The sequence below is a fragment of the Lygodium microphyllum genome, chromosome 20 (assembly GCF_053477565.2).
Source record: "Lygodium microphyllum isolate KBCC chromosome 20, Lygodium_microphyllum_v1.1.10, whole genome shotgun sequence".
Classification (NCBI taxonomy): Eukaryota; Viridiplantae; Streptophyta; class Polypodiopsida; order Schizaeales; family Lygodiaceae; genus Lygodium; species Lygodium microphyllum.
The window spans coordinates 13,298,568-13,314,304 of NC_141154.1; the positions used below are offsets into that span (position 1 = coordinate 13,298,568).

General features: G+C 38.9%; 1 pseudogene; it reads left to right on the forward strand.

The window, feature by feature from the left end:
- The first annotated feature begins 11,511 nt into the window (after positions 1-11,511).
- On the forward strand, positions 11,512-15,497 carry LOC148018691 (KIN17-like protein pseudogene; annotated as a pseudogene).
- The last annotated feature ends 240 nt before the right edge of the window (positions 15,498-15,737 follow it).

A 15,737-nucleotide genomic window follows, 5' to 3' on the forward strand; every position in this document is an offset into this window, starting at 1 on the left:
TGACCTTTTTATGAAAAACTGACAACAATGATGCTAGTTCCATAACCTTGAGTCATTCAAAGGCTGATATAGGCTGTCTTTATCTTGAACCTCTATCTTTATGTACTAATCAGTTGAAAAGAGAATGTATCTTGTAGATCTTCTTCATGCCTAGGCTGAAATAGGTAGCTATATTCATAGGTAAGGAAGGGCAAGACTCTTCTTGTATCAATTGAAGTTGTACTCTTGTTTGCAAATCATCCATCTTTGTGACCATAAGTTTCAAGCTCTTAACCCATTTCTTCAACCTCTTATGTATAAATTTGTCTTTCCAAGAAAAGCCAAAGTATATGATGAAGTGAAGGATGTGAAGTTCCTCCTGAACCTATAAACATTCACTTGAATCTACTTATCTCTTGTAGACACATCTCCATCTATCTTGTCCAGCTTTCTTGCCAAACCCCTGTGGTGACCTTCAGCCCTACGCGCTATGACACCGGGAGCATTCAAGCCAAGATGATTGGCAAAGCATCCCACTACATCACCCAAGGCAATGACTAACAAACCAATGTCATTGTCCAAATCTCCAAAATAACTCAATGCAAGTTAAGATGAAGCCTAAATGTTTGTCATACATAGCCAATACATATATGATCCATATTAGACATCTAACATCCAAGCGGATAGCCTGAGTATCATCCAAGGATATATAGGCATAAACAGTCTCAAGTGGATGTTTACTATAGCAAATGACAGACAATGGCAATCAAAATGAGCTTCAATCATTGCTTAAATGGATTCGGAACCATGACAAAGCATGTCACATCATCCATAAGCATCGGTACATCCCCCAAATAGTTGGTAAGCACCCAAGAGCAATAGGCATGTGATTTTAAGCTTCAGCCCTATTATAAACAACAATAAATCTATGTTTAGACTGAGCAAATTGAGTGCTCTAATCAGCCCAAAATGATCTCCAATGCATTGACATACCATCCACAAGTGATCCGATACCAATGGGCATCAATAGAAGCCCATGTATTGCTTGTAGAGGCATTGTAGAACTCATGGTAGGCTGTCTAAAAACTGTGTACAGCAATGAGAATGAATATAGAGCTCAAGATTGATGCCCAATGCCGAATATAAGTGCCATGAGGTGTTGCCAATGATCACTAGCATTGCCAAGAGTGCCAGGAGCCTTTTAAATATTGGAGGAGTAGTTGAATTGATCTGGGGAGATCAAGCCACCAGGAATAGGTGCGAATCATGCAACCTATCTTTGGGGGTACTAAGGCAAATGGGGGGCAAGCTCAGGGCAAGGCAAGCTCTAGGGGTTGCCAAGGAAGGCTTGAAAGAGGTCCAATGTATCTAGAAGTAGCCCGGAAGACATAGAGTATCAAAAGGATACCTTCGAACGAGAAGCCATGGCTGCCAATGAAGAAACCTTTGAATTGGGCTTGAGCCCTTGGGGAAGGTGGCTTTGATACCAATTAAGGGAGTGAGCCATGAAGTGGAAGCATGGGGCGGAAGCAAGAGCTATGGTAGAAGGAGCAAGAGCAAGAGAGAGAGAGAGACCCAAGATGTGGAAACTCCAACTGTCACAATATATGGCTGGCCTTTCCTTTATTCAAATGTCACTAAAAGAATAAAGAATGAAGTGACAGTGATGGGGACCCGCTACCTATTGTGTACAAGTATGCAAGTATGCTGGTATTATTAGTGTAACTAATACACAGGCGGCTAAGCACAGGCGCCTTTACCCCCAACAATGATAACCCAATTGATGGGTATATGGTGTGCATTGCATGTAGTCCTAAGTTCAATACCCAACTGGGTGGCTTTCGGGGGGTGGGGGGGTATTTTTCACTAATACATGAACTACCTACCCTTAAGGGTGCAAGATGGGCTTGACTTGTAATATGCTAATAAATATGTCACATTTATAAAAAAGTTTGTAAAAGAGTTGCAAGAGATTTTAGCAAGCATAATGAAGTATTTGTGATAATTTTGTAAATATTTTACTCATTTCATAATATGATATTGTAACATCCCCATCATGATAGAACTACCCATCCAATTGACTAGGGCTACCCCTTATACACACATGACTATTTATTATGCTACTATGGTTGAGACCACATGGCAAGAAAGGTTTATTGAAGTCATTTCAAGATTGAGTTGTTGTAATCTTATCAATACATTTTTTAATAGCTGCAATTGTTGTTCTAAGTTTTGGTGTGAATCAAGATATTATCCAAGTATATCATGAGAAATCCTTATGCAATCAAGTCTTAAGATACGGTGTTGCCCATTCTTTGGAATGTACACGGTGGATTTATGAGTCCAAAAGGCATAATTGTGAGCTCATGAAATCTCATAGGTGTCTAAAGTGTGCCTTGTGTGCATTACTAGGATCTAATGGAATTTTTTAGTATGTTAAGGCCAAATCAATTGTTGTGGAATATGTCAATTTACCTAACTGATTCAAGAGGTAATCAATTCTAGATAGATGGTAGACATAGTTAATAGTAACCTTATTGAAATGATGATAATCTATACAAAACCTATATTCACCATTGTCTTTCTTCACCAAATGCCGCTCAACAACCCACAAACTTGTTGGGTGAATAACTCCTTTCTATAGCATTTATTTGACAACTTGATTAATATTGCTTTGCCTTTAGAGGAGCACCAGATGGATATGCATCTTGATTGTAGCAACTAGATGTGTAGGAATTTATGGCAAATTTGAGCTTTTTTTTTGTTTGCTTTGTTGGATGCAGAAGCAAATTGAGAGTAATATTTTCTCAAATTCCTATTGGCTTAATGCTAGTGGATAAATATATGTGTCTAAGAGCAAAGGATTTCTTATGTTTGTTATATGCTATGCATTGGAACATGATGTGAATAGGGGAGTTGTAGAGCTTTCAAGCCAAAGTTAAGTGATGCTTTTGTTTGAAATAACTAGTCACACCTAAGTGTAATAGGAAAGAGTTGTGATGACAGTAGGATAGATATCATTGTAGATGGTTTGATTATGCATTTGAGATTGAATGGTGGCTATGATTGCTCAATGACAAAGATGCTTGGAATCCCCAAAGAGAACCGTGCTTGGAGGAGCTACTTTAGTGTGTAAGTGTAACTCATAGTGATATTTTTATTCATAAAAGATAAAGAGGACCCGATATCTAAGAGTATGTTGAATGTATGATCTTGAATGGTGAGTGGCAAAGTTGCTTCTAGCCTATACAACACTTTGTTTGAGGCTTGCACATGTAGACATAGTGCCTCAAACATCCATCTGCCTAACCATTTTCGATAAAGCTCCCAAGTTTGCTAGTTTTTCAGAGTGAGTTGCACATTTTGTATTTGTTGTTGCCTTGCTTTTAGTTAGCTACCTTTTGTGATTTCTTCTTGCCCCATGTACTAGATTGTTGCCAATCCCTCAGAATGTGGTGTACAAATCGGATGCTAGATGCGTACATAGCGAGCGCCGAAAGGTCACCAAGAACAAAGAACTCTACTTAAGCTCAAAAAGCAAGAAGATAGACTTGTACGACATAAAGAAAAGAGACCAATTGGGTACAATCTCCCCCCATGCCTTGTGTGAGCGCTTCATAAGACATATATTTATAAATTTTATTCATCTCAAAGCTCAAAATTAGCCCAATTTTACAATAAGCATGCTTTATCTTTTGTGTTTGCTTTTGTCCAAATAAAGAATAAAGCGGTTGGGCGGCCCAAAATTCGGATTGTGCCCAAATACAATGTCTCATAATGAAATATTTAAATCGTGTGTCCATGTGCATACAAAATAATAAATATTTGTTAAACGCTTCAATAAATAAGTGTGCCTAAATAAATATTAGTGCCACATCTTTAATGATAAGACGTGCACCCATAAAAAATGATTATTTCTTCTAGGTAATTTGAATACATGCTATTGCCCAATGCTTTCCAACGTCACCACTGCCTGCTCTACCCATCAACTGAAGCATTCATAATTATTAGAAAATAATAAATTAAACCAACAAAAGTGAATACATAGTAGTCTTTAGCTACAAAATAAATAAATAGGTTGGAACTCTGTCCTAACCTTAATTTAATACGAGTACACTCTAAACTCATAAACGTCCATTAATTTAAATATGTATTTTGCGGAATCACCCATTGTGGAGTCACCCACGTGTACATTAAATTAACATGATGCCCGAAAAGGACAGGCGTTCTCCTTAACTTCTCACACAAGGAATCCACCTTGTGTACGAGCCCTGGCAAATAAATATAGTTTTATGGAATCCATCGCAAAACCTCACGGAATCCACCGTGGAATAAAAACTCACGGAATCCATCGTGGTCTCACGGAATCCACTGTGGAATATGCCTCCTGGCATCATACCCCCAGGGCGGGATAGCAATTGTTCTCAATTTCTATAAGCTAATGTGGAGCTAGCAATGAGGGGTAAGCAGTTAGATCACGGCCGTGCATCCATTGGACCTCTTCAACATGATGATTTTTAAACTTAACCAAGTATCTAGAATATCTACGGCCAATTCTAGTGGTCATAAAGTCAATATCTAGAATAGTTTCTAGTTCAAGGATTTAAGCTTCTTCTTCCAACAAAGGAGGGTTTTCATAAACAGGGTGGATAGGTAATTGGCCTCTAAAAGGTCGTAACAAACTGATATGAAAAGTATTGTGGATTTTCCAATGTTGGGGTAGTTCTAATTTAAATGCATTGTCACTGATTTTGTGAATGATCTTGAAAGGTCTATAAAATCTAGGGGCTAATTTAACAACAGGGTGTTTCTCAACACTTTGTAATCTTCTCTTTTGAATGCGTAACCAAACATAATCATCAACTTTGAAACTCGTAGCTTTTCTTTTCTTGTTAGCTTGGTTAGTGTGTGATTGCTGGGCTTTCGTAATCATGCCTTTGACTTTAGCAAAAATAGTAGCATGCATATTGGCAATATCATCAACAGCTTTAACTTTGTTTGACAATGATATAACAGGTGTAGGCAATCTAGGTCCATAAATGATTTCAAAAGGTGCTTCCTGTGTAGCTATATGGGGTGTATTATTGTATGCAAACTAAAGTAAATGCAAGCGTGTATCCCATATTTGTGGTTTTGAAATTGTGTATGCAAGCAAAAGATCTAAAATTGTACTGTTAGTAGCTTATATTTGCCCATTTGTTTCAGGATGAAATGCAGATGAGAAATCAATCTTTGTACCTAAATTAGCAAATAATGTAATCCAAAAATTATTGCAAAATCTAGAATCACGATCAGAAATAATAACTTTTGGCAAACCATGGTTAGTGAAAACAATCTTCAAAAATAATTATGCAGCTTGAGATGTAGTTAATGTTTTCTTACATGGAATGAAATATGTTTGTTTGCTAAATTGATCTACAATAGTCCAATTCATATCGTGATTAGCTTGGGTGTTAGGCAAACTAGTAATAAAATTCATTGAAATATATTCCCATGGTCATTCAAGAATCGGTAAAGGCATTAATAAACCATATTGCTTACCGTGGTATCGCTTAACTCTTTGACAAATTAAACACTCAGATACAAAGTTGGAAACATCAGATTCCATCTGTAACCAATAAAAATCTTCAACTAATGTACATAAAGTAGAAATAATACCTCTATAACCTTGATATGGGGGACAATGAATTTTGTGCAACATAAATGATCTAAATGGAACAGTTACACACAACCTTTTCTCATAAAACATAAATCCATCAGAATAAAACAATGAATCTATTGGAATCCAGCTATAGCAACTAATTTATTCCAATCAGCTTGAAAACTGGTGTCTTGGTCATAGGTATCTTTCATAGGGATAAGGGAATCAAAAGATATAATGAAGATATTATGGATACTTGGTCTTCTACTTAAGGCATCGGCAACAACATTCTCTTTTTCAGGTTGATATTGGATAAGTGGATGAAAACTTTGAATAAAAGCATCCCATTTAATATAACGGTCAGAGATTTGTGGCTGACTAAGGAGATGTTTGATACTTTGTTGGTCAGTTTTGATAATGAATTCAGATCCCATTAAATAGTGTTTCCATTGATGTAAAGCTTGTACTACACCTAGCAATTCCTTATCATAAGTAGAATACTTGAGTTCAAATGGTTTAAGTTTGCAATTAGAGTAGGCTATGGGATGTGAATCTTGCATAAGGACAGCTCCTATGCCATATCCGCTAGCATCAGTGACTACTAGAAAGAATGGTCTATTAAAGTCAAGTAATTGCAAAACAGGGGCATGTGTTAAGGCATGTTTCAATAAATCAAAAGACTTTTGCTGATTATCAAACCAATGATATACAATACCTTTCTTTAACAATTTTGTCAAAGGCAATGCAAGCAATGAAAAATTTCTCACAAATTTTCTGTAGAAGCTAGCAAGACCTAAGAAAGAACGTAATTCATGCATATTTTTAGAAATCGGCCAATTCAAAATTGCTTCTATCTTTTTAGGATTAACTTTAATACCATCAAAAGAAACAATATGTCCTAAGTATTCAATGTGGATTTGGAAAATTTCATTCTTTTCAGGGTTAGCATATAATTAATTCTCTTTCAACAATTTGAAAGCCAAAGATAAATGTTCATAATGCTTATTCTCATTCTTATTGAAAACCAATATGTCATCAAAGAAAACAATTACACAATGCTAATGCTTCAAAAATATGTGATTCATCATATGACTGAATGTGGCTGGTGCATTAGTTAAACCAAAAGGCATAACAATGAATTCATAATGACCAAATTGAGTTCTAAATGCAGTTTTGAAAATATCATGTGTATCCAGTCGTACTTGATGATATTCAGATTTAAGATCTATCTTGGTAAATATTATGGCTCCTTGTAGTTTATCCATGAGGTCATCTACCCTAGGAATCAGATATCTATTCTTGATAGTAATCTTGTTTAGTGCACGATAATGAATGCACATCCTATAGGTGTTATTTTTCTTCTTGACTAACAGGGCAAGTGCACTAAAAGAAGAACTATTGGGCCTAATGAGTCCTTGGGTTAACAATTCTTCAACTTGGGTTTGAATTTCTTTCTGTTCAAATTTATTATATCTATAAGGTGCTTTACATGGTGGTTATGAGCCAGGAATTAAGTCTATTTTATGAGCTTCAGGACGTGTAGATGGTAAACCATGTGGTAAGTCAATAGCAAAATGATCTTTAAATTGTAAAAGAAATTGTGCGTGCCTAAGATGCATATGATTTTCCTTAGCTTCAATTTCATTCATCCATAATAAATATGATTTGCTACCTTTTCTTAAAGTACATTTAGCATATGTGTGACTAAGCAATGGAAAATTATCTAAAGTGTACATTCCATGTAATGTGATTTGTTTTCCATTAGAATGAATCTTTATTGAATGTGTGGAATAATCTATATTGGGATTATATTTATGACACAAAGGCATTTCTAAAATAATGTCACTAGATTGCAAAGACACAGCCAAGAAATTTCTGCGCTCAACATAATCACCAATTTTAATTTCTAAATCATGAACTTTTTGTGTACCATTATATCTAGTACCTAAGAATGCATCTTTTATGCGATAATGAGTTGGAACATTAGATAAATTCAATTCTTCAACCAATTTTACAGAAATAAAATCATGTGTGCTCCCATCATGCAAAACAATCTTTTTGTGACCATGCACAAAACATTTCATCGTTAATAAAGAATGAGGATTTGGCATACCTGGTAAAGTATTAGAAGTAGTACCAATACCGTCATTGTCTTCTGTGAAGTCTGGAATTTCTTCATGGTTTTCATCTTCAGCCGCTCCCAAGTAGTTGATGTGAACAGTTGGCTTTTTGGATTGACAATTCACTGCTAGATATCCAGGTTGGTGGCAGTTGTAGCAGACTATAGGCTTGGCTTTGGAAACATTATTAGTAATGGCTGGGAGTTTAGGTATATTGGGATTTGGTTGGAAAGATGGTTTAGGATTTGAATTTGTGTTTGATGGTAAAGCAGGAGGTTGTGTGTAGGATTTGCAAAAAGAAGAAGGAATAAAGTGATTTTGATTGAATCTTCAAAAGTTAGAATTGAATTGCTTTGTACCAAAGTTACTGTTAGTTGGAAATTGTTGTGGTTGCTTCTCTCGTCCTCGAATTTTATCTTCAGCATCATGGGCCAAGGAAATCACATCCTCAAGAGTCGTTGGCTTGAACATGTTTGCCTCCGCATAGAAGTGACCAAGCAGACCAGACATAAACTTGCGCTTTTGGATCGCCTCATATACGTCTTTAAGCATTCAAAGTTGCAATAAGGCATTCCAAAAACGCTCAGTGTATTGCGGAATAGGCTCACGATCTCTTTGTTGCAAAAGATCCCACTATTTGATTGGTTTTTTATGGAATTGAGGTGGAAGAAAATTCTACAAAAATTTCTTTTGAAAAGCCTCCCAAGTAGTAGGACAATCAATACTTTTGCGGACAACAATCCACCATAACGAAGCTCTGTCCACACTAAATGGTTAGTAACACAATTGATTTTGTCTTTTTCGACATATTGTTCTTCATGGAAATAATCATCAAACTGACTGATAAAAGTGAGAACAATCTTTTCGTCGTGTAGCCCATTAAAAGTACAAATTTTGAAATTTCTTTTACTTATCTTAGCTTCTTTCTTGATAGATTGTGCTTCGAGTGTTGCATCGATCATATGTCATATAACATCTTCGGGTTGCGGTCCATCTTGATCAACAGTAGATCGTTGAAGAGTAGCCAATGAAGCTTGCAAAGTTTGACGTGCTCTTCATTCCTCTTGAAGTTGCATCATAATTAGGTCCAATTTTTGCTCCATCATTGACTCCAGTAAATCACCTTTGGCCATAAAATCTTCCATATTTTGATCAGACATCTTGCAAAATTTCAAACAACCTCACACACTCGAAATCTTGTTAGTGGGATGAGCGTAGCTCAAGGTTGGGTTTACAAGGCTTGCTTCTTTTTTTTTATATGACTTTTTGCGATCTTTCTTCTTTTTGTGGGTACGAAAATTGATGAAGTCCTTCTTCCAAGTGGGAAATAGACTGTGTGTGTCAGTTTACTTGCTGAAAATTGTCTCTGTCAGAGTGCAAGTACGAACATGGACTTGCTGGAGTTGTAAAATCGATTTTGGGTTGGTTCAATGTGAATAGCCACTTATGGGAAAGATTGAGAATTGTATTTTAAGTCTTAGTAAGACTTAAAGGCTTTAAGCTTTAAGTTTGAAAGCTTAAAATCAATCGTTTTTTCTATCGCCAGGATGTCAGGACGTCGTTACCTGAATCGGCACCGTCAAAGACATGCTAATAACGCAATCATCGAAATTTAAGGCTTAAGCTTTATTATAAAGCTTATTAAGCTTTTTACTCTAAGCTTAATCTTCTCTATTCTCTGTTAACCAAAGAGACTTACAAAGGATCTTTAGAGGTGGTCCTTCGGTTCCTAGGAGATGTCCTTTGCGATCCAATAGCACAGCAGGGGGTTCTTCATCTCCAGGAACACGCTAGTATTGATGGTTCCTGACTGTAGAGCCATGTTCATTCCAGGAGCTTCACCTTCACGCGAGATGGTAAGTGATTGGAAGCCCTTGATCTCAGCTTTGCTCTGATACCACCGGTGCGCAAATCCGATGCTGGATGTATACGTAGCGAGCGCCGAAAGGTCTTCAAGAACAAAGAACTCTACTTAAGCTCAAAAAGTAAGAAGATAGACTTGCACAACATAAAGAAAAGAGACCAATTGGGTACAATCTCCCCCCATGCCTTGTGTGAGCGCTTCATAAGGCATGTATTTATAAATTTTATTCATCTCAAAGCTAAAAAATAGCCCAATTTTACAATAAGCGTGCTTCATCTTTTGTGTTTGCTTTTGTCCAAATAAAGAATAAAGCGATTGGGCGGCCCAAAAGTCGGATTGTGCCCAAATACAATGTCTCATAATGAAATATTTAAATCATGTGCCCATGCGGATACAAAATAATAAATATTTGTCAAATGCTTCAATAAATAAGCATGCCTAAATAAATATTAGCGCCATGTCTTTAATGATAAGATGTACATCCATCAAAAATGATAATTTCTTCTAGGTAATTTGAATACACGCTATCACCCAGTGCTTCCCAACGCCACCGCTGCCTGCTCCACACATCAACTGAAGCATTCACAATTGTTAGAGAATAATGAAATTAAACCAAAAAAAGTGAATACCTAGCAGTCTTTAGCTATAAAATAAATAAATAGGTTGGAACTCTGTCCTAACCTTAATTTAATACGAGTGCACTCTAAACTCATAAACGTCAATTAATTTAAATATGTATTTTACAGAATCACCCGCTGTGGAGTCACCCACTTGCACATTAAATTAACATAACGCCTGAAAAAGATAGGCGTCCTTGTCAACTTCTCGCACAAGGAATCCACCTTGTGTATGAGCCTCGATAAATAAATATAATTTTACAAAATCCATCGCACAACCTCATGGAATCCACCGTGGAATAAAAACTCACGGAATCCAACGTGGTCTCGCAGAATTAGAAAGAGTGCAAACCTCATGTGCTTTTTGTTGTTTTGTCCATTAGTGATACCCAACAATATTTTCAAAGTGATCTACCCAAGATAGGATGTCCTCTACTAGAAGGCTCACAAAGGCTTTAGAGTGAACTTTGGGATTTGAGTGTTCAGGATGCATTGGTTGATGTTCCAAAATTGCCACCAAATTTGGGTTTTTGTGTGACTAATATTGATTGAGGTTGTGAATTTTGAGTCATGTCTTTATCATAACGGACAGGGAAAGTAGGTTGGGATGGAGAAGCTAGATGGCTCATGATCTTGAAGAAGAGACTAGCACAAAGTTTACAATAGTGGTTGCAAATTTCCTGAGTCTTGTTTGTTAGCATTGCCCTTTAGGGCATATGCTTAGACAATGGTGTGGTGACAAGGTGGCGCACATCCCAAAAAATGTATCCACTATTAACTTCAGTTAAGTGATCCACTTGGATTTAGAATGTGTGGATATCTTGCTTTTCGAGAAAGAAGAGTTTAATTTAGAAAATTAAAGAAAAAGGGTGCTCTCTCTCTCTTTTGTGTATACAAAAAAAGGGCAATGCTCTTGTGCGCGATAATGTGCCCTTGCTTTATGACAGATTGTAGGTGTGCCTCAAAGATCTGAATTTTTCTTCAAGAACCATTGTCTCCACCAATGTAATAGCCTAATCACGATTGGAACTACCCATCCAATCAACTGCTTTATACATGACTATGTGTTATGTTGACATTGCTGAGACCATGTGACTTCCTCACATTATCATCATATTCACATTAAATAAAAGCTTTGGTAGTTTTTGGAATTCGAGGAGTATTTTGGGGAATCTTACAAGCTAAAAGGGCTAAAAATTTCCCTTGAAATTAATGTGAGATATTTGCTGATCCGACTGGAAGAACTAAATTGCCCTTTTAATGGAAAAACTAGTGCGAGATAATTCCTAATCCGACTAGATGAACATATCATGACAGCAATGTGAGTATCATCTGTTCTGAAAAAGCAGAACCCGTCTTCGCCAGAACCAAACCCTAAAACCACCATAGCTCGTCCTTCTTCTTCTTCTTCGTCTACGTCGCGGCAGCAGCATGACGAAGAACGATTTCCTAACGCCCAAGGCCATCGCCAACCGTATCAAAGCCAAGGGCCTGCAGAAGCTCCGCTGGTATTGCCAGATGTGCCAGAAGCAATGCAGGGACGAGAACGGCTTCAAATGCCACTGCATGAGCGAGAGCCATCAGCGGCAGATGCAGGTTTTCGGGCAAAACCCTAATCGCATCGTCGATGGCTACTCTGAGGAATTCGAATCCGCCTTCATGGAGCATGTCCGCAGAAGCCACCGCTTTAGCCGTGTGGCGGCGACGGTTCTGTACAACGAGTACATCTCCGATCGGCACCATATCCATATGAACTCGACCAAGTGGGCCACTCTCACAGAATTTGTCAAGCATCTCGGACGGACAGGGCAGTGCAAGGTAGATGAGACTGAGAAAGGGTGGTTTGTCACATACATCGACCGGGGTTCCGAGGCAATGCTACGGGAGTCACTGAAGAACAAACGCCAGAAGGCTGACCTTGCAGATGAGGAACGGCATGAGTTGATGATCGAGAGTCAGATCAAGAGGGCTAGGGCTGGGGAGACGTCATCCAAAACGGATGACGCCGACATACTAGAGAAGAGTGTTTTCCAAAGAGACAACATCTCTCAAGATGCCAAGATCACATTTGCCCTCAAATCAGGCGTGACACACTCACAGAAAGGGGTTGGGTCCACGTCTGTAGCAGCAAATTCAGGTGCGGTTCTTTTGGACCATCCTGCAGGTGGTGGCAGTGAATCCCAACAGCAACTGGTACAGCATCGTCCCAAACAGGAGGCTGAAAGCATGAAGGCTGCAGCTCTTGCAGAGCTTATGGAGGAAGAAGAGAAGGTCAAGGAGAGGGTGAATAGGAAGGACTACTGGCTCGTTGAGGGCTTGGTTGTAAAAGTCATGAGTAAGAGCTTGGCTGATCAGGGATTTTACAAACAAAAGGGAGTGGTCCGGAAGGTCATCGGCAAGTATGTGGGTGAGATTAAGATGCTTGATAAGGCGGTTGTACTAAAAGTGGATCAAGAGGAGCTGGAGACAGTTATTCCTCAGATTGGGGGCCTTGTGAAGATTGTTAATGGAGCATACAGGGGAGCTACTGCAAGGCTTCTCTCCATTGATACTGCTAACTTTACTGCTAAAGTCCAGATAGAAAAGGGAATGTACGATGGGCGGGTATTGAAAGCGATAGAGTACGAGGACATATGTAAATTTCTGCCCTCCAGTTAAGCAGTGTCATTCTACTTGAAGGTGGACTTCTCAAGGTGAAGCCTAATGCAACATGCTATTGAGTGGGATCGTTTCATTTGTCTTGTGCTTGTATATGTCTGTCTTTTAAGGAAGGAGAAGGAGGGGTTGAAAAATGGCAAGGAACATCAAGGATGTATGAGACAAAGGATGCTATCAATCAAAGAAGATCCGATATGGCAAATGCCATTTGCATTTTTCAGGAGGGAGGGATTAAATATCTGCAACGAATAGCAAGGATTTAGGATACAAGGATGATACTGAATAAAAAACAACCAAAAACCAATGCCATGAATGCCCCATACCTGGTATGATGAACTGTTTAGTATATGGATTGGGCTACATGGGATGTTTGTGTAGCAAGGTATTCTTAACTTCTATACTGGACTTATATAAATGTCCAAGTGATGTCTGCAACATGGCAGGTCCAAAGCCTGAAGGTCCTTGTCTGCAGTAAACTTCAGAGATGATTATAGAGCTAGCCTTGCAAGGCACGGGGGATCCATATCACTGATGTGATTCATGGAGATGACTTTGCTGGAATCTCCCCCCAGAAGACTAGATTATATGATGGGTTATAGAGGGTGTGATTGGCTACATCATATTTCAATGTTTCATGTGTTTTGTTCAGTTTGTGGAAGCCTGTTTCTCAGAGAGTGATGATGATGACCCATCTGGTTTTGACAACTCTTGCTTTGATGGAACACGTGTGCTGATGTGATGTGCCTTCTCCTATATCACATGAGGACTTCATCTGTAGCTCAAGGACTGTAATTTTGTGGATAGTGAAAGACCTGAACATTTCAGGCTGCCTGGACAAAAGCCTGAACATTTCAAGCTGGCCTGGATGAAGGCTACTATGTCTGCACAGCACGGAAGGTTGATTGCAGCAACTTTCTTTGCAGGCAGGTGAACAAGTGTGGCAGAGTTATGCAGGATGAACCAGATGTGGATTTTTTGAGAGGCCCATATTGCAGCTGAAGCCATCTGACAAAGTGGCTGCCACAGAGGCCAACAGCCTATCAGTCATTCAATTGGGCAGTCAATCTGGATTGCAATAATTCATTTACCTTCCTTGAGGGAGCCAGTAATTGTCTTAGGTGGGGGAATCCTAAGACAATTGTGATAAAGTATGGACTAAAGATGTCAGGGCATGGGGGATATGGCCAGCCAAGTTGGATAGTCAGTTAAGAGGATAGCCACTCTAAGGACAAGTGCACAGCAGTGGTGGTGGCAGTGCTGATGTGGCATATCTAGGCTATTTGGAAGTGACACATGATTAAGTACTGTGGGTTGGGCAAGTAGGCATGTGGGACCTAGGCAGGCATGTCCTGTACCAACAGGCGGTGAAAATGCCAGGCAGCAGCTAGTATGTGCAACTGGCGCTTGAGGTGGAACATGGCAGCTCATGAGATTGTGTGGAAGGAAACAATCCGAGAACAGTTGGCTTGTTCATTTGTCGGCTGTGGCATAGCAAATGTACCAAGTGCCTTGTGACTTTGTGAGGGCCTAGGATGGGGTGTTTCTGCTAGGATATCAGGTTATGATACACAGGCAGACTCTCTTTTCAAGTGTGCAGCCTGTCATATGTTGGATCTATGATTTTGTGAGGGCCTAGGATGGGGTGTTTCTGCCAGGCTTATCAAGTCATGATACGCAGGTGGACTTACTTTTCTAGTGTCATCATTTATTGGATCTATGGCCATTTACAGCTGTACAATGCTGCATATGTACAGGGTTGAGGATCTTCCTTCATTGCTCTCTTTAGGGTATTGGCAGTGTTTGCATCTTACAATTGATGCTAGAGCCAACCCCTGACGATTGGATGAAGGTGTTAAAATTAACATGAAAAGACCTTACTTTTCATGCTTAATAGGGTACAGGGGCATGGGGACGGCTTTCTGTAGAAGGCTGGATGAGGTGACCTGCATGAGGGTTGGATCTTTTGCTGGAAAATCACCTTGGTAGGTAGTGAGCGATACTCCTCTGTCAACTGTCTCCTGATTTCAGCAAGTGGTTGCCGCAACAGTTTTTGAGTAAAGAGTGGAATGGTTTGAGTAGACTTGCAGAGATGGGTCTTTCGCCCATGGAATTCTAAGCTCACCAGAGCAGGAGTCCTTTATCAGTTGCAGCAAGCGATCATTATGGACTCTGAGTAAGCGAGTACTCTCTCCTATTCCTGTTCAGGTTTCTTCCTTTCTCTTATGTCCTTCACCCCCTCTCTTTCCTCGTCTGATGAGGAGATTCCGCTCCTGGATTTGGGAGTCTGGTCATACTCTAGCTTCTGTATGACAGGTATCTTGATGGAGGTTCCTACCTGGGTCATTCATGTGTATAAGATAAGCCCTTGGTAATGGTCTTACTGTTAGTGCAAGTTGCTGAGCAATTGCCAAATGGCTGCTATTGATGCTCACTGTGTCACCATCAGCCCCAATGGCACAGGTCTTGCAATGTGGTTATGCCAGGTCCAAGATGGCTTTAGTTCCTTCTATACAAAGTGATGGAATGTATGTTAGGTTTTTCCGTCAGTTATGTACTTGTATCTGTCTTTTAGCACGATATGCTTCAAATTTTGTGAATGTCTGGATCATTTGATGTCATTTTACTTTCTATCTTTCATGGATCAAGGAAAATACTGTTTAACAGTGAAAATTTCTAATGTCTTTTAATGTAAAGCATGAAATAATTTATTATTGATGCAGTAAAACGTAGTTACATTGTCATCTTAGGATGAAGTATCCAGCATTGAATCTTGATCATCAAAATTTAGTGCTAGAAATAGGAAAAATTATCACAATTCAACATAATGCCAATTGCATTGAGACTTGATGCCTGAGATT